The sequence below is a fragment of the Mauremys mutica genome, chromosome 1 (genome assembly GCF_020497125.1).
Source record: "Mauremys mutica isolate MM-2020 ecotype Southern chromosome 1, ASM2049712v1, whole genome shotgun sequence".
In the NCBI taxonomy this organism is placed as follows: domain Eukaryota; kingdom Metazoa; phylum Chordata; order Testudines; family Geoemydidae; genus Mauremys; species Mauremys mutica.
The window spans coordinates 15202598-15222014 of record NC_059072.1 but is presented as its reverse complement, the minus strand read 5'-3'; the positions used below and the strand labels follow the sequence as shown (position 1 = coordinate 15222014).

At 43.5% G+C, this 19417-nt stretch overlaps 1 protein-coding gene and 1 long non-coding RNA gene across 6 annotated transcripts in view; one reads left to right on the top strand and one right to left on the bottom strand.

Moving 5' to 3' along the window:
• Positions 1–5540: 5540 nt before the first annotated feature.
• On the bottom strand, positions 5541–14259 carry LOC123343798. The gene is made up of 3 exons (XR_006572367.1): positions 14099–14259; positions 6938–7001; positions 5541–5919 (listed from the first exon to the last, which is right to left on the bottom strand). It is a non-coding gene; the product is annotated as an uncharacterized LOC123343798 (long non-coding RNA).
• Positions 14260–14281: 22 nt separating this feature from the next.
• Positions 14282–19417, top strand: part of USP6NL (USP6 N-terminal like) — a 221736-nt gene continuing 216600 nt past the window's right edge. For 2 of the 5 annotated variants that reach the window (XM_044979202.1, XM_044979193.1), the window contains exon 1: positions 18521–18676. The gene's annotated coding sequence lies outside the window, so the exon portion shown is untranslated. Of the gene's footprint in view, positions 14349–14375; positions 14613–18520; positions 18677–19417 lie in introns of those variants that run through there. The other 3 variants (XM_044979184.1, XM_044979164.1, XM_044979173.1) reach the window with 3 other exon arrangements.

Here is a 19417-nt window from a genome sequence, read left to right as displayed (position 1 = left end):
TCTCGATGATGGGATGGATTGCACCCTCAGCAAGTTCGTGGAGACACTAAGCTGGGGGAGAGGTAGATATGCCGGAGGGTAGGGATAGGGTCCAGAGTGACCTAGAAAAATTGGCGAATTGGGCCAAAAGAAATCTGATGAGGTTCAACAAGGACAAGTGCAGAGTCCTGCACTTAGGAGAGAAGAATTCCATGCACTGCTACAGGCCGGGGACCGACTGGGTAAGCGGCAGTTCTGCAGAAAAGGACCTGGGGATTACAGTGGACGAGAAGCTGGATATGAATCAGCAGTGTGCCCTTGTTGCCAAGAAGGCTAACGGCATATTGGGCTGCATTAGTAGGAGCACTGCCAGCAAATCGGGGGAAGTGATTATTCCCCTCTATTCGGCACTGGAGGCCACATCTGGAGTATTGCGTCCAGTTTTGGCCTCCCCCACTACAGAAAGGATGTGGACAAATTGGAGAAAGTCAAGTGGAGGTCAACGAAAATGATTAGGGGGCTGGGGCACATGACTTATGAGGAGAGGCTGAGGGAACTGGGCAGAAGAGAAGAGTGAGGGGGGATTTGATAGCAGCCTTCAATTACCCTCCTAGTGAAATAGTTTTTCCTAATATCCAACCTAAACCTCCCCCACTGCAGCTTGAGACCATTGCTTCTTGTTCTGTTATCTGCCACCACAGAACAAGAAGCAATGGTCTCAAGTTGCAGTGGGGGAGGTTTAGGTTGGATATTAGGAAAAACTATTTCACTAGGAGGGTGGTGAAGCACTGGAACGGGTTACCTAGGAAGGTGGTGGAATCTCCATCCATAGAGGTTTTTAAGATCTGGCTTGACAGAGCCCTGGCTGGGATGATTTAATTGGGGTTCGTGCTGCTTTGAGCAGGGGGTTGGACTCGATGACTTCCTGAGGTCTCTTCCAACCCTAATTTTCTATGACTCTTTGATGATGATTGATGATAATAATAATAGTATGCTCCCTTTATTCAGTACCTTTCGTCCAAGGATCTCAAAGTACTTTACAAATACTAGTTAGTTAAACTGCATAACCCCAGTGAGGTGGATACACAATTGCTTATCTTATCTTCTTTCCCAGCTTTCAGTTTTATTTCCCTCTGAGAATGAAGAACCCAGCTACCATCCAATCTGTGGCAATTAAAGGGGAAACAAACACCATGTATTTTAATGGAATAACTATTTTTCCTTTTATTCTTCAATATATTTTACTATATGTCCTCCCAAATTGGAAACTCAGCCATGGATACTTTGTTTCAGTTGCTTGCTGCTATACATTTCCCTTGTTTTTAATTGCTTCCTTGTGAGCCTCCGGTTTGTCTGGTTCCATTCATGCCCCAGGAAGAGGTTCCAAGTTTTTAAAGTTCATTTCAGAAAGGTTTCATAATAAGAACTAGGGAAAATAACACAATCTTGCTTTAAAACATTTCCTTCCTCTGTTTTGCTGATGGAATCTAACAATTCACGACCATCTGGCCAGCAACTGGTACAGATTTTGTTTTAAAGGTATTTGTTTCTTTGGTTAGAAGGCATAAGAACAACATAAAAACAGCCATACTGGGTCAGACCAAAGGTCCATTTAGCCCAGTATTCTGTCTTCCGACCGTGGCCAATGCCAGGTGCCCCAGAGGGAATGAACAGAACAGGTAATCATCCAGTGATCCATCCCCTGTCGCCCATTCCCAGCTTCTGGCAAACAAAGGCTAGGGACACCATCCCTGCCCATCCTGGCTAAGAGCCATTGATGGACCTGTCCTCCATAAACTCATCTAGTTCTTTTTTTAACCCTGTTATAGTCTTGGCCTTCACAACGTCCTCTGGCAAGGAGTTCCACAGGTTGACTCTGCGTTGTGTGAAGAAATACTTCCTTTTGTTTTAAACCTATTGATTTCATTTGGTGGCCCCTAGTTCGTGTGTTATGAGGAGTATTTAACACTTCCTTATTTACTTTCTCCACACCAGTCATGATTTTATAGACCTCTATCATATCCCCCCTTAGTTGTCTCTTTTCCAAGCTGAAAAGTCCCAGTTTTATTAATCTCTCCTCATATGGCAGCTGTTCCATACCCCTAATCATTTTTGTTTCCCTTTTCTGAACCTTTTCCAATTCCAATATATCTTTCTTGAGATGGGGTGACCACATCTGCATGGAGTACTCAAGATGTGGGCATACCATGGATTTATATAGAGGCAATGTGCTATTTTCTGTATTATTATCTATCCTTTTCTTAATGATTCCCAACATTCTGTTACCTTTTTTGACTGCTGTTGCATATTGAGTGGATGTTTTCAGAGAACTATCCACAATGACCCCAAGATCTTTCTTGAGTGGTAACAGTTAATTTAGACTCCATCATCTTATATGCGTAGTTAGGATTATGTTTTCCAATGTGCATTACTTTGCATTTATCAACATGGAATTTCATCTGCCATTTTGTTTCCCAGTCACCCCGTTTTGTGAGATCCTATTGTAGCTCTTCAGTCTGCCCAGGACTTAACTATCTTGAGTAGTTTTATATCATCTGCAAATTTTACCACCTCACGGTTTACCCCCTTTTCCAGATCATTTATGAATATGTTGAATAGGACTGGTCCCAGTACAGACCTCCAGGGGATACCATTATTTACCTCTCTCCATTCTGAAAACTGACCATTTATTCCTACTCTTTGTTTCCTATCTTTTAACCAGTCACCAATCCATGAGAGGACCTTCCCGCTTATACCATGACAGCTTACTTTGCTTAAGAGGCTTTCTGAAAATCTAAGTATACTATATCCACTGGATCCCCTTTGGCCACATGTTTGTTGGCCCCCTCAAAGAATTCTAGTAGATTGGTGAGGCATGATTCCCCTTTACAAAACCCATGTTGACTCTTCCCCAACAAATTATGTTCATGTATGTGTTTGACAATTTTATTCTTTATTATAGGGCACCTACTGTAAAGAATGTTCCTCTGATCAGACAGGTCCAGACCACAACCCCAGATCAAGACATTCCCCCACTTTATGAGAGGGATAAAAATGGCCTCTGTAAATGACCTGTACCTTTATAATGGGCCCAAGTGAGACGTTAGATCCAAGCTGCTGCAGACATGTGGGTGGAAGTAAAATCCAGATCGGACCCTTTTGCAGCTTGAGCCAGTCTCTAAAACTAGAGGAAAACCGGAACTGGAATCTGAAAACCAACTAACCACTCCTCAGTGAACTTTATAGGGACTGATTGGACTTGAAAACCACCTCCTTAGCTCGTAGGTTGAATCCAAAACCAGAAGGGACCTATTTTCTGGATTCAGTTTTGATGTGACTCAAGGAGGTGGAAATCTCACAAGAACAGCTCAAGAACTTCTGATGCTGTTGAACCTGGCTGGTTAGCCTCAGTCCCAAACTCTGACTGGTTAGCCTCAGTCCCAAACTCTGATCTATAGCCTAAACCCAGTCCTGTTCTAAATCTGAACATGCAGTCCTTGGCCTGCTTCCTAATTTGTAATTTCAGGCACGGAGATTGGCAGAACTGTAGGTTAGTATCAGTGGGCCAAATTCAGTCTGGCTTTAAGAAGGTTCAATTCCACTGCAGTCATGCTCACTTACAGTGAGGCTAAATTCGACTCATTGGGTCAACTGAAATTATAGTGAAAATGAAGGATCAGTCAAAATAATCTTTAATTGTTTATATTCCCCTATAGCCCGACTCCAATTTTTCTAAAAGTAAATGCTGTGCATGTAAAGTTATTGACCAGCTACGGATGCAAGGCCACCATCTGGCCATAAAGCAAATACGGCACAGCAGTGGCAGTGCACGCCTCCACCAACTGCCCCACCAACATAAAGTTGGAAGCACCAGTCTAGTTTTGATGCCCATTCAATCCACCACGTTGCTGATGAGACCTCTGCTTATGTTCTGTGATGAAGGCATTTGTTACGTGACCACCAGCTCATTTCGTATAGACCAGACAGATGGTAACAGACCTGGGCCAGATTCAAATTCATCTATTCTCAGTCCCACAAGCCATCACAGTTCTCAGGAGTAGGCACTTTAAAGAAAACTCTGTCCTACACTCAATATGTGGCCTTTCTCTGCATACTGCATTGTTTTTATATATTCTTATATAATTTCATGATTAACTACTGTGTGTGTTCTTTTTGCAACCCAGTATTCTTTTAATTTTTATATGGAAATTAATTTCAAATGCAACATAACACAATTAACTTACATGTAATCTCTTCTCATTATGATCCCATACCTGACAGTGTTTGCAAAGAAGCTTACTTGAGTCTTAAGTGCACAACTTTAAATCATGCTGACGAATGAGAGAATGACCCTATTACGAAAGCTGTTGATGCAAAGGACAAAGCCCTGTGACTTTCCCAGGTTAAACAGACAATTCCAGTGGCTTTGTCATACAGGTCTGTTTAGAGAAAGCCTTCATATGCTGGGCACATAATTTTTTTAAGTCCTGCTCAAAACCTATGACAAGTTGATTCAGTCTCTCTCACCATCCATCTCTCCTCAGAATCAACAGTAACCCTTATTAATTTTTGCTTCTAACAGAGTTCCCAAAGAGATGGTATAGTTTCTATTAAGGTGTCAACCCTCAAGATAAACTGCATTTTGGAAGCATTTTCAAACAGCCATCACATTCCTGGTAGTATATTAAAAGAGATTATGTGTTGCCCAAGACACTCAGCCTTGTCAGGTCAGGGCAAAACAACATTTTAAGCCGATTGGCTCATATATCTCAAGGTATGTGTGCCCTTGCACAAATTCACTTTTTCCCCCCTGGTATTTAAGAAAATCAATGCTTCCTGTTCTTGATTGATCTGAAATGCAGTCAGATTGAACCCAGAATATATTTTCAGTTTGGTAAAGGAAAAAAAAAATGAGCATGGCAATGATAATAGTAAATTACTAGGATAAATAGGGATCTAGAATGACTGAAAACTGTTCCTTATCCAACTGTATTTGGCTTTCACAAAACTCCTGATTTGCTTAATGACTTTTGTGAGGTGATAAACAATGTTTATACCCCACAGGTGTGTAGGCCAGTGTCTCTCCTCTGCTAAGGTAGCTTTACAGGGCTCCAACGCTGCGAAGCTGTCGAAAAGCTGGCTTTGTGGTCAGATATAGGGGAATCTTCTGGTGGTGTACAGCTACTGTAATGGTTACTATTCCAGTTCCAACCTATGAGTGGCATAGCCAGGTCTTCCATTTTCCCTGGCAAGTTATGCTGTGGTAATGGCCTGTTAGGGGACCTTACGTCTGCTTTATCTTGCACTGAGGACTGGTCTAACACACAGTGTTCCATGACAGGGGCAAGATGTGTTTTAAAGCCACCTTTGTACCTCCACCCTGTGTTTGGCTGAGCATTCCTCAGCTGAAGATGAGGATCAGGGCTGTGGAGAATACAAATGTATAAATTACAATTTTGTAGTGAATTCTGTTTGCATCACTTATGTTTGAACAGAAGACTTGAATCATTTCAAATACTACTCTGTAGTCAGTAATTTTTAAAAAGGTAGCTTTGGTGTACATTTTATTTAGAAATTTACGAACAGAAGAGTCAGGGAAAAGGCTGTGAACATCACACTCTTGAACAAATGTATTCTGATATCCCACAAGGAGCTTTACCTGGGTGAACTGAATATGTTCCTTATCCATCAGAATCCATTACACTTCTCTATCTGCCTGTCTGCTTGTCTCAGCAGCAAATGGAAAAGATACTGAAGATTAACTTTTGCACTACATTAGACATGTAATTACAGCTTTTGCGGTAACAAACGCTATAGCTCAGGGTACCTACAGTTTTCCATTATAGTCTCCTGTTTTCATTTGCTTGTAACTTTATGGGAAATTCTTTCTTGGCATTGAAACTTGCCATCTTGCTGTCAGCCCTGAGATGAATTTTTCTGCTAAATGTGAGGAAAATAATTTCAGTCATTTTTTGAGCAATGCATGAATGGCATAAATTAACTTTAGCTTTAAGTGTAGTTGTGTTCTGAAAAGTGACTCCATACAAATGGCATCCTGATATTCCAGGTTTATTGTCTCATAATGGCTCCCTATCAGATCTGCACAGTTAACAAAAACATGCCTTTTCCGATTGCTAGCCTTGAAAACACACACGGGAATGCAAAACTCTAAGCTGGCGTCCTTGTGCATCATCTCCAACAACCCTCCGCTTTATCTTAGTACAACTTAATTGGTTTCTTTCCTGCTCCATCACACACCCTTCTTCTCCTTGGGGTGTAAATTACACCATCTGATTATGACCTCTTTTTCTCTCTTTGATCACCTTCCTGCTCACTATGCTTTGGGAACAGGATCAGGCCAGGTAATTCTAAGCTGATACCCTGATTCAGGAAAACATCCTGATTCAGGACGGCACTTAAGCATCAGCACATTGTTAAAACACATGCGTAAGGGCATTCCTGAATTAGGCTCTTGGCCTTTTCTACACATCCAGGTATAGCTGCCTGTTGTTCTATACAGAGTCGTGAAGAAAGCTCTAGTGTAGCATCCGTGCTTGCAGTTTCCATTTGCCGACAGGTAATGTATTTTTTAGTATCTGTGTAGCTTTTAATTTCCCCAAAAGGCAATGGGGTACAACAGAAATACTTTTAAAAGTGGGTCTGTGTTGTACCGATTTATTCAATTTTTGTGGGTAGACACTTTTCATCGACCCTGCAAATGTACTGAGGGCTCAATCAAAATTAAATAAGTAGAGAGAAAGGGACAAAGAAACAATGAGGATGTGAAATAGAGATAACAGAGGGGAGAAAGAGACAGGAGGAGGTTAATGGAGAAAGGCAAGAAAATGGGAGAGGAGACAGAAAATATGAGAGAAGAGAGGGAGGCAGAGAGATGCAGAAAATTTGTCTTGACAGAAACAGCCCATTTTATCAGGCAGTGACAGGAAGCACTACATACATTCAAAACCGATTAGGAAGACAGCAGCCAGCAGGAGCGGAGGCCTCAATCAACTGAGCTGAACCTAAGAAAACAAAAAAAGTCAGCTGACAATGGAACTATATGAGGCCAAATGAACAATCGGAACCAAAGGGAACAGAAAATAAGATTTAGGCAGCCAGAAAAATGAGAGGACTGCAATTCAGTACTAAAGCCTGACTGGGGTAAAGGGCAAACACTCCTACTCAGATTCCTACTTCCATCCCTTCCCACAACACACTTTTGCTCTGCAGCAATTCCCCCCCCCCCCACACTCTAATTATTTTCAATAACAAACAGTATTTTAAAGTTGAGTACATTTAACTTTACATAATATTGACATGAATTATTGCATGACACTGGAATAGCTGCCTGGCACTTATTGTTCCTACTGCTTTAATGATTTCATATCAAATCACATTTCAAAACCATCCTTTATAATGGTTAGTGTAGTTTTTAAAATTGACAAGCCTCCAAGACTGAATAGTGAGTGTTTGATTTTAAGGCTAATGCTCATATTTGTTCAGATACTTGCAAGTTATCCTAAGCCATTCTCAGGGCTACATGGCCATGCAATAAACAGTTTACATTTCAAGTGACACAGACTAAAACACCAAATCAGACACCTTAAAAGTGATCTGCAAGCAAAAAGGGAAACCCCACATGCTACACAAGCAGGTGCTGAATTTCCTCACACTAACCAAGCTAAGCTGAGTATGCAGCACAAAACCAAAGCAAACCAAAACCTTTTAAAATTTGTTTGAAGTCCAACAAAGTCCTACTGGCTCTGTTGTCATTTGAAGCCCCAGAATGCATCATTCTGTAATGTCACAGCTATGCTTTTCAGGGCCTGGAATGACTCTTTGTCTGGGTTTGTACAGTGCCTAGCATAATGGATTTGCTCACTGGGATAGGCTGCTGCGATCACATTACTGCTATGCTCTGATACTTCCACCTGGCTCCCAGTCTGCTATTGCTACCAATTTGAGGACTTGGTCCCGATATTCAAAGCCATTAATGTGTTGGAATCTAACTACCTCAGAGATTCCATTTCCATCTGTGACCCACAAAGACAGCTGAAAAAGCCCGGGATACACCACCTAAGAGTTTGAAATAAGATGTACTTGGTTGAAAGAGTTCAGTTGCGAAATGAGCTAGTGAAGGAGCTGAGGCTCATTCAAAGTCTGATCATCTTCAAGACATATTGGAAGACCTTCCCTTTAATGCCACCATAAACAGAATCGTGAGGACACACAAATTATACCCCCAAGCAGAGCCTCTAATAACCATGGAAGGGAGAAGAGCAGAAGACACTGTGAAGCTCTCACAATGTCAGTCCAATTTACCTGGGAAATCCATAGATACTATGGTGAAAGGCTCTATAGAAAATCTGCTAATAGCCAAGGTTACAACAAGATGTCATGGTTACTTTGGACGGTTCTGCATATATGCTGAAGGTTTCACACGTTTTAAAAATACTGTTTTATTGAAAAGAGCAATAGGTTTTAAAGACTCCATAGAAGGACAAAAATAAAGGTCACAGCATACTGAGAAATAGTTGCCTAGAAGTTCATACAGTCCTTATATTATGAACTTTGACATTTGTCTTACATCTGGTAGAAAAGAATGGGTTTAGGGTTGCCAACTTTCTGATTGCAGAAAACTGAACACCCTAACCCAGCCCCTGCCCCGAGACCCCGGCCCCTGCTCATTCCATCCCCCTCCCTCCGTCATTTGCTCTTCCCAACCCTCGCTCACTTGCTCATTGTCACCGGGCTAGGGCAGGGGGTTGGGGTGCAGGAGGGGACGAGGGATCCGGCTGGGGGTGCAGGCTCTGGAGTGGGGCCAGGGATGAGGGGTTTAGAGTGTGGGAGTGGCTCCAGGCTGGGGCAGAGGGTTGATGTATGAGAGGGGGTGTAGGCTCTGGGGTGGGGCCGGGGATGAGAGGTTTGGGGTGCAGGAGGGGGCTCTGGGCTGGGGGAGAGCTCTGACTGGGGGTATGGGCTCTGGGCTGGGGCCAGAAATGAGGGGTTTAGGATAGGGGAATGGGCTCTGGGCTGGGGTATGGGCTCCAGCTGGGGGTGTGGGCTCCGGGGTGGGGCTGAGGGGTTTGGTGTGCAGGGGCGGGGGGGGGCTCTGGGCTGGAGTATGGGAGGGGTGTGGGCTCTGGCTGGGGCTGAGGGGTTTGGGTGCAGAAGGGGGCTCCCGGCTGGGGCTGAGGGTTTCAGAGTGTGGGAGAGGGCTCTGGGCTGGGGTGCAGACTTTGGGAGGGAGTTTGGGTGCAGGAGGGGGCTCTGAGCTGGGGCAGGGTGTTGAGTCACTGGAGGAGGTTCGGGGTGTGGGCTCCAGACGGCACTGACTTCAGGCAGCTCCTGGGAAGCAGCAACATGTCCCTCTGGCTCCTAGGCGCAGAGGCGGCCATGGGGGTTCTGCACGTTGCCCCTGTCCGCAAGCGCCGCACCCACAGGTCCCATTGTCTGTGGTTCCCAGCCAATCGGAGCTTCGGAGCTGGCGCTTGGGGTGGCGTCTGCACTGCGGGTAGGGGAAGCGCGCGGAGCCCCCCTGACTGATCCTCTGCCTAGGAGCCGGAAGGACATGCAAGCTGCTTCCGGGAGCTGGCCACTAAGGCCAACTGGACCTTTAGTGGCCTGGTGAGCTGTGCTGACCAGAGCTGCCAAGGTCCCTTTTTGACCAGGTGTTCTGGTCGAAAACCAGATGCCAGGCAACCCTAAACTGGTTACTTTAGTATAGAGAGACTTTAGCCAGGTGTGTTGGTCTTTTGAGTATAACGTGTTTTTAATTATTATAGCACAGTAATATCAGAACTCAGCCCCTTGCAGTACTGGGTCCTAAGTGAAGCCATAACAAGATGAAGTGCTGACCTGCAGAGTGCTCAGTGCCTTCACTTAGTTGGCATGCAACATGCCCAGAACACTGTAAGATCTTGGACTGTGTCAAGAATCAGGGCCTGCAGGTGCGCCTGACCAGTCAGTCAATCAATGAGTGCAGCTGGGCCACAGCAAAACCACCTGATTGGCTAAGGCAGCGGTTCCCAAACTTTTTACATCTAGCCCCCAACCCACCTTGCCCCATCTGCACTTCTCTCTTTCTGGGAGCCATGGTCAGGAGCTGTGGCTGGATGCGCAGCTGTGGCCAGGGCCTGAGGCTGGTGCTGGAGTCGCATCCAGGATGGGAACCATGGGCCAAGGCCAGGGCCAGGGCCATGGATGTGGGTGGGTCTGGGCCTGGAGCGTTTAGGGCTGGAGACCAAGGATGGGACTGTGACTGGAGGCCAAGGCATGGGGTGGGGTTAGGGTCATGGCTGAGTGTTGAGCTGTGGCTGGGCTGGAGCATAGCGGGGCTGGGTGGCCATGCCCCCCATAATGTTCTTCTGTGTCCCCCCCCTAGGGGGCATGCCCCCCAGTTTGGGGACCACTGGGCTAAGGTATTCAGATGGCTTGCTCTTAAGCCCAGCAGCTGCAATAGATCAGTGGCTACTCAATGAACATACCTGTGGATTCTCTGCTTCCCTGTGCTTGCCTCACTCCAAGCCCTGTACCCAGTCTTGCTCTTGCCTTGCAATCGCTCCTGCATTCCCTGACTCCAGATAATCTGGTTCTTTGACCATCAGAACTAATTCCTAGGTATGACTCTGTCTTGACCCTGGGCTCAGGCATTCGGACTCTGACAATGATCCTGATCCTTGGCCCTGGCATTCGGATTCTAACTTTGGTTCTGACCTTCAGCTCTGACTGTGCCTTGAGGTTGGGCTCTTGCTTTTGGACTCTGACCAGTAGGCCTGACTCCTGCTCTGACCATGAGGACTACCTAAGACCTGACAGACTGTAACCTTTTAAAAGCTAGGACCATGGGTGAGACTCTTTGTTGATGTAAATCAGTACAACTCCACTGACTTCAATAGACAGACAGCAGCTGATGAGTTGACCCTGTGTCTCTTATTTGCCTCTAAAGTACCACATATATATTTTTTAATGCTGTATAAATAAGATTGGTTGTTGCTCTACTGTCTAAGCACTGCAATAAAAAGAGAGTGCTGGTGGAGACATTACCTGTGAACTGTAGGGTTATTGCTAACACAAACATGATATCACTGTCAGCCACTCTGAAAACTCCACTTTTAAAACAATTTCACAACCCTGGCTGTAACATTACAACAGAAACCAATGATCATGCAGGAAACAGAAAATGATGACATATAGTTTGAATGTGTAGTAAGTGGAGGGCAGATGAGTTAGGTGAAGGAGAGAGCTCTCTTTGGAAGACATTTATCTTAAGTAACTAGCGATTTAGGGAGGGAAAATATCCCCAGCTTGAAGAAAACTAAATGTGCTTATGTATTCCAACAGCTTCTAAAATCTTGAACAAGACAATTAAGGCTTTAGACTGGAAGGAGTAAGAACAGGTCATTGTAAGTCTCTCAGGGTTTGTAAGGTGCTGACATGACAGTCAATCACAATTACTTTCTAAAACATCTGAATGCGTAAATCACTGTCATTTGTGACTTTTCCTCTGAACAGAATGAGAACAGAGGGGACATATAGACACAACAGATTTGATTCTTCACTGTCTACACCTTGGAGTCATTTTATCGCTGTACAAAGTCAGTGTGAAATGCTACCACTCACACCTGAGCACCCTGATTTGCCAGCCTCTTTCTGTGAGGCTATGTCACTAAGATGGGAGATCTGCCATAGTAGAGACCTTGGCTTTTACTTCCGGCTCTGCCAGAAGCAACCAAGTGCAACCTGTTATTCTTTTGTAAAATTGGGAGGGGGCTCATATTTACCTCCTACTTAGGATAAGCACATGAGATCTTGCTCAATAATATGCACTGGGCAGAAAATTCTTAACCCCAGTTAGTAAAAGAGGTTATCTTTACCAGCCACACTTGAAATCTATTAAAAAAATAAGTTTGTTTGACTAGATCTCCCATTAAGCTATGTTGATAGACATTCAATTATATTACCATTCTTTATTGATTGAATCTCATATCAGGTGTTCCATTATTTTGCCTGGGCTTGTCCTCAGGCTAACCAGTCTGTAATTACTCGGGTCATGTTTGCTACCTCTTTTAAATAGTAGCACAACAGTAGATTTTTTTAGTCTTCTGGAACTTCATAGGTATTCTAAGATTTATTTAAAACAACATCAATGGTCTAGAGAGCACTTCAACTCATGAATGCTAGTTATCTGGAGCTGCAGATTTTAAAATGTTTATCTTTAGTAGATTCTTTTTAACATCCTTAGTTACTGTTGGATTAGAAAGTACTTAATAATCATTATAATATGAATACATTATTCAGCATCTTTCAAAATACAAAACTACTTATTTAACATTTGTTTTTTCTGCACAGTTACTATATCTGTCTAGTAATGTATCTATATCCTTATTAGGATTCCTTTTTTCCTGATGTTTTAAAAAAAAAATCTTGTTGTCCTTATCTTCCTGGCTGTATATTTTTCATACCTCTTTTCCTAATCATGTCTTATCTACTGTCTTAATTTCTTAACTTCTAATTTATGTTCATTGCTGTCAACCTTCCTCTTTTTTTTTCAAATTGTTATATATATAATTTATTGCTACTGTTTGTTTCCCTCTTGACCACAATTTATTTTTTTATTTTCTAAACCAATGTAGCTGCCTTTGGTGATTGTGGAACTGAGAGTTCATCTAATGAAATGTTTCCAAACAGCTCCAGCTATCTTTCACATTTTTCTGTTTATTTTTCCTTCCCAATTTTGTTCCTATTTTCAACGTTGGTAAATTAGCCCATTTTAAAGGACCAGGCATGTATGTGTATATTATTTGTAGACAACTTATAGAATTGCTTACATGTGGGAAGTTACATGTGTGCATATGTGGTTGTAGGATATGGGCCATAGAAGTCCTTGCCCTGACAAGCAAACTTAAGGTTGATGCCACTCTACACTCTACACTTAAGGTTCTGCCACTACCTTGCATATCATCTCTCATATGTTTGATAGTGACTATGCAGAGACTTCAGCAGTTCCAAATGAGGAATTTAAGTAATTTAGGAAGGCAGTGTTACCAAGGTGTCAGATGAGGAGTTAAGAATCCTGGATTCTGCTTCTGGGTATGGTTGTCTGCTGGTAGTTTTGTGTGTGACCTAGGTTATGTACTTAGGCCCAGATTCTCAACAGTATTTAGGCTTCTAAATACTGTTGGAGATCTGTCTTAGTCTCACTGTGCCTCAGTCTCCATCTATAAAATGGAAATTATACTTACCTATTAGATAGGGTGTCATGAGGAAGGATTAGTTAGTGAATGTTAAAAAACTATGAGGTTAAAGACAGGAACAGAACCCAGAACTATTAATTCCCAGAGCATCTCTTTTCCAAAATGTCTTCCATTATCTGTGTCATTCCTCTTCTTCGAATCAAATCCCTCCTAACAACTTGTTTCTTAAAGCCAGCCTCTACTTAAGCAACTCATGTCTGCAGCTCTTTGCACCTGCCCTAACTACTGCACTCCTCCTATAAACTATTAAAAAACAAACTCCCAACCACCATGGCAGTGTTGCCAAATCTTGTGATATTTGCTGTTTTGCTTGAGGTCCTAGCTCTGAAAGAAATGATTATGGGAAAATCTGTTTTCTTTCATTTCCTTTTGGGGTTTTTTTTTTTAAAATAAAAGCTCATCTCTATCCTTCCTGGTGGTGGAGAAAAGCTCAATCACGTGGCCTTTAAACTTAGGAAACAAAATAATAAAAAGCACTTCAAAGGTATTAATTCTTTTTAAATGTCACTTTTTTTTAAAGATATGATTTTAGGTGCTTGATTCATGCTTTTTTCTGAAGACGTGGGGTCAGGAGTCTTGTACAACTCAAATGAACACAACCAGACGTGTCTGTAATACAAAGAGAAAAGTGAGCCCTCTTCTGAACTTTTCCTTTCTGTCCCCTCTTGTATTGTTACCCCAATAATTCTTCCCCCCATCCCCATCCCCCCACTGTGTCAGTGCCTGCCAGGTTACCTGAGCCTGGTGTCTGCATTAGATTGCAAGCCCCTTGGGCCAGGGCCCCTGTCACATGTAACACCTGTACAGCACCCTGCACGCCTAGCCCCTGTACAGGGAACCACACGCACTGGATCCAGCGTTACCTGACTCCAGCCAGGGCCAAACCTCCCTTTGCACGGAGGGGAACCACCTGCTCCCGCACAGGGCCAGCACCTGGGCCCCTCAGCCTCGTTGTGAGCCCAAGATGGCGGCAGCCGCGGGGTCGCCCTGTGTGGCGACAGTCGGTCCCCCTCAGCCTCGTTGTGAGCCCAAGATGGCGGCGGCTGCGGGCTCGCCCTATGGGGCGGCGCTGTGGCCGCAGGCGGGATGGGAGGGGGGGTTTCCATAGTTGCGGTGAGTAGGTGTCACACACCAGGGCGCTTCCTGGTTGGAGGCCGCTGGGGCCGGGGCACTGCACGGGGAAGCGCCTGCGGGGAGGAGGCGGACGGAGGCCGAGGCAAGGTGCGGACGGGACGTCCGGCCATTGCGCTCCCCTTGGGACCGGCGGCCGCCCCGCTCCGTCCTCACGGCCCCGCGGCTGGTGGGTCACCGGGGGGGCGGACTCCTCCATTCCGAGCCCTGGGGGGGGGGCGGCGAGCCGGACCCCTCCACTCGCGGGTAAGGAGCCGGGGGTGGGGGGCGGATCCCTCCATTCCGAGCGCTACGGGGGTGGAGCGCCGGAGCGCTCCCTTGCGGGTGGGGGGAGCTGGACCCCGCCACTCACGGAGGGGGCAGGACCCCCTTCAGTTTCAAACCAGAGAAGGGGCGCAGGCCCCTCTGCTAAGCCTGTGTGTGTGTCTGCCCTGCTGGGGCGGGAGGCAGGGGGGGCCTCAGCCTGGGGGGAGGGGGCAAGTGAGGACCGTGTGTCAGGATCTGGGGAGTCCAGGCAATGGGGGAATGGCTGGGGAAGCATCATTGCTGTGGGAGACCTGGGCAGCGGTGCCAGCAGGATGAGGGGGTTTGGTGATCCAGGGGGAGTTTGGTGTCATCGCCATTGAGGAGCTGGGGGAGCTCAGATAAACTGGGGGCTCTTTGGTGTCATTGCCTTGGTCATTGAGCGGAGGATGGGCTCTGCGTTTGGGCGATGGAGGGATATCCAGTATTCGGGGAGGGGGGGGCTCTTTGGTGTCATTGCCTTTGAGCAGAGGATGGGCTCTGTGTAAGGGTGATGGGGGCTATCTGATAATTTGGGGGCTCTCTGGTGTTATTGGTGTTGGGGTGGATGTGACTAGACTCTCTCAGAGTGATGGCAAGTCTATGATAACCTGGGTGGGGGGTCTCTGTTGTAATTGCTTTTGGGGATGGGGCTCTGTGTCAAGATGGCTGGGGGCTCTTTGGTGTCATTGCTGTTGGAGAATGGGGGAGCTTGGGCTAATTGAGGTCTGGATATTTGAAATAGTAATGTGAACTTTCTGATGCTAATAACTATGGCCGCTATCAAAACTCTGGGCTACTTTCTTGAAGGTGCCAGCTAGCCAAGCCTTGAGACTGAAGTGCACAGGTTTAGTCTAGAACAGCCTGACTAAACAAGGTTCGACACAGTGTGCTGCCAACATACTTCAATCGCTATGGCACTCTCAGTCCTTGGCATCTACTGAGATTGCCAACAAAAGAGCCGGTTGTCAAATGATATTGTGGTTTTTGTGGACATCTGTCTGCAGGGACCTGGAATGAAACCAAATTTATTTCACTGTTGACTGTGGCTGGATTCAAATGAAGACAGAAATGCTCTGCCTCCTTCTACCATCTCATGAACCATTCAGTTGCTCATGCACACTTAAAGAACAACTTTCTTTGTGTAGTTGTGGTTTGGAACAAGCAGTGGCATAGAAACTCAACTGCTAGTGGCTGGCTGGACTTTAGCTCTAATGGTGAATTTTGGTGAAATGAAAGTAAATTTCTTCTCTACAACAAATAAGTAGCTTTCATGGGGGACCAGTGTTGTATAGTATCTTCACAAAAGCAGGGCTTTGGAGTGGAGCTGGAGCGTGGAGCAGCTCCGGAGCAGTGGAGCTGCAGGTTTTTGCCTGGAGCTGGAGCGGAGCCAGAGCACAGCTCCAAAGCCCTGCACAAAAGAGTACCTTTCGTATGCTTACTTAATAGAATACGCAAGTTTGGTCGCGCACTAACTTCTAAAGCTGCTATTGCACAGTAGAAACTCAAAGTTTGTTAGGCTTACATATACTAAATCTAGGAACCAGTCAACATTGCAGAGAGCCAAAAGCAATTTGCTGAACACTTTTTTTGTAGTTTAAGTACTCCAGCTGTGCTCAAAGAAGAGGGTGTGTTGTGTTTGTTTGATTTGTGCTTCTACTGAATGCTTCCTCATTTGTGGTGTTTCAGTGAGTCAGTTTAGATTATTAAACAGTAGTATGCAGTGTTGTAACTGTGTTGGTCCCATGGTATTAGAGCGACAAGGTAGGCAAGGTAATATCTTTTATTAGAACAGGGCAAAAGAGCTCTGTAAACTCAAAAGCTTGTCTCTCTCACCAACAGAAATTGACCCAATAAAAGATTTTACCTCACCCACTTTGTCTCATTAAACCATAGGACAGTTTCATTATTTTGAATTTTATGTTCTCTCTTGCTTGGGCATATCTAAACACCAGATAAAAGAAGTTCTTAATTTTTTGTAAGTTTCTCTTTAATGGCATTGCCTTTAGGTGACTCTGCTTGACTGTTTTTAAACTTTAAAAAATCTTTTATATAATGTTACTGATTATAACTTCTTTCTTCAGATGTAAACTGAGTGCAGTGTAAAATATTTTTAGATTACTGAAATTGCCTTTAAACCAGCAGTCCCTTTGCTCTCTCATTATATGTCTTGGAAACTAATAATTTCAGATGTTATAGTTTGTTCATTTGCTGCCTGTCAGAATTTCAAATATGCCTTTGTGAAAGCTCTGAATCTGTTACCTTTTGAAGGATAATAGCAGTTTAGGCTTATGGGGAAAGTAAAATACACCAAAATAATTTCTTTGCACTTAGGCTCTGTTTAGATCACTGTATCATGATTTTATGTATATAAACTCTGTGGGTATATGAGACGCAATTGGGAAATTTGCAGGACAAAGATTGGATGGTCTCTCTGCTTCCTGATGACTGGAAATGTACATTCTATCTTATTTGAAACATCTGTGCATCGAAGTTAAAGTGGTACTAAAATTGTGTATGCACGGAACAGTAATTAGAGCTGAATTTCTAATTATAATTTTAAAGGAATCTCATACTCTTGTGCATTGTGAGATTCTACTTTGGCATTGCATGGATGATGCAAACTGCATAGAACAAGGCTATCATATCCTGTAATTCAGTTACAGCCCTGGTTACATTCATGATGGTTTAGGTAGAAATTACAGTTTACAAGAGGAAGTTCAATGTAAATGCTGATACAATGTTAGGTAAAATACGATGTATTTGGATTTTTTTTAAGTAGATGTGAATTTGGTGTTCTAAAGAGCTTCCTTCCCATACTTGAGGTATCTAAATGCTCCTTTCAAAGCTAAGAGTTAGGTATTGGTAGCTGAGACTATGTAGGCAAACATGTCAGCATTTAAAGCTCAGTAATAACTTGCGTACCACCATAGAATATTAGAATCTGCTTTATTCATAGAGGCAATATTGGCCAGGCTTAACTCTTTCGGAAAAGAGTACCGGGCCTAAGGTATTTACTTTCTACCTGGCTAGCTACCAAAAGGCAGAAAGGACCTTGATTCAACATCTTACATGAAGGTAACCTTTCTAAGGGACACATCTTCACTACAAGAAAAACAAGTAACAGTTTCCTGTCTGACTGAGGAGCATGTGTGTTATAACACTTCTTAATGTTGTTGGTATGTAAGAAAACAGTCTATAACTGTTGCAGAAAAATTCCCAAACATCTTTTTTATTTTTTAACAAAGGTAAGTGACAATGCTAGAGTACTTCATCATTTTGACACCCTCCCCCCCATATGCAGCATTACTCTTGAGGAACAGAAAGTATACTTCAGCATAAAAAATATTAACTGATATGTATCATTTAACAGCATATCTTCAAAGAAAATATTTAGATAGTGGAATCATTTATCACTGCCCTCCCCCCCATAGATTAGAGTTCAGGTTACAATATGGTGAAATAAGCATTTCTTCATACTTAATAAACACACACTTTGTACTTAATATGTGGACAGTGTAAAATTTATGATGACCTTAACTACTAATTTCCTTAATTTTAGGTGCTTGGATTTTGTAAAGGATGTGGGGGATAGCTATGTTGTTGTCACTTAACATTACATTTGCTAATTTTGACTGATGACTGCAGTTCTAATGATATGTTTTAACTAGTTTCAGAGTAGCAGCCGTGTTAGTCTGTATCCGCAAAAAGAACAGGAGTACTTGTGGCACCTTAGAGACTAACAAATTTATTTCAGCATGAGCTTTCATGAGCTACAGCTCACTTCTTCGGATGCATAGAATGGAACACACAGACAGGAGATATTTATACATACAGAGAACATGAAAAGGTGGAAGTATATATACCAACAGGAAGAGTCTAATCAATTGAGATGAGCTATCATCAGCAGAAGGAAAAAAAAACACAACCCTTTTGAAGTGATAATTAAGATGACCCATAGAAGGCTGTGTGTGCTTAGATGTTCAATTTTGCAGTCATTCGTGGAGAGAATCAACAGGACTTGAAATGTCAGTTTTTTTCTTTACCAATTGCAGCATCTCACAACTTTGTGTTCTTTGTTTTGTCTTCTTCCTCCTACTAAGTCTATCTTTTTCACTTTCCCTCCAGTACACAGGGGCTGGTTGCAATATTCATTGGTGTTTGTAAGATCACAGCGCTGTTGCAGTCTTTTTTCTAGCTGTCCCTTTTGCCAGTTTTAGCAATTGATCCAGCAGTTGGAGCTGGATCAACAGTACATACTATGCTCTTTCCTTTACTCTTTTGGCATTTGCTGCAAATCTGTAAATGTTATGCTCAGTCACACTTTTAAAGAAGTTTGATAATTGTCTCTCCTTGTGTGTATTCTCTTTAACCTTATGAGATGATGAGAGTTGAGACTTGAAATCTGAGTCAGCAGAAGGAATTATCTGGCTTGACTAGCACAGGTGGTCAGGCTCTGCAAGTTATATTTGGTCCTGGAAAGAAGAAATAGATCATATTAGAGAATATTCCTTAGTTTACAGAAAGTCTATCCCTGTGCAGGCATTGAAAGAAAACTCTCTTTATAGCCTAATATATAATGGATTTTGCATTTCTTGTTTTTGGTTTTAAATTAATTATGAGATACAGTCATCTCAGTTTTAACCTCCATGAGCAGTTTTATACAGATGTCTGAACACTGTTATTAAATAAACATTCTAAAGCATACTTTGCTGTGCTTTTACTATTACAAATTAATGTTGCATGTTTAGCTATGGATAAAGCCGGGC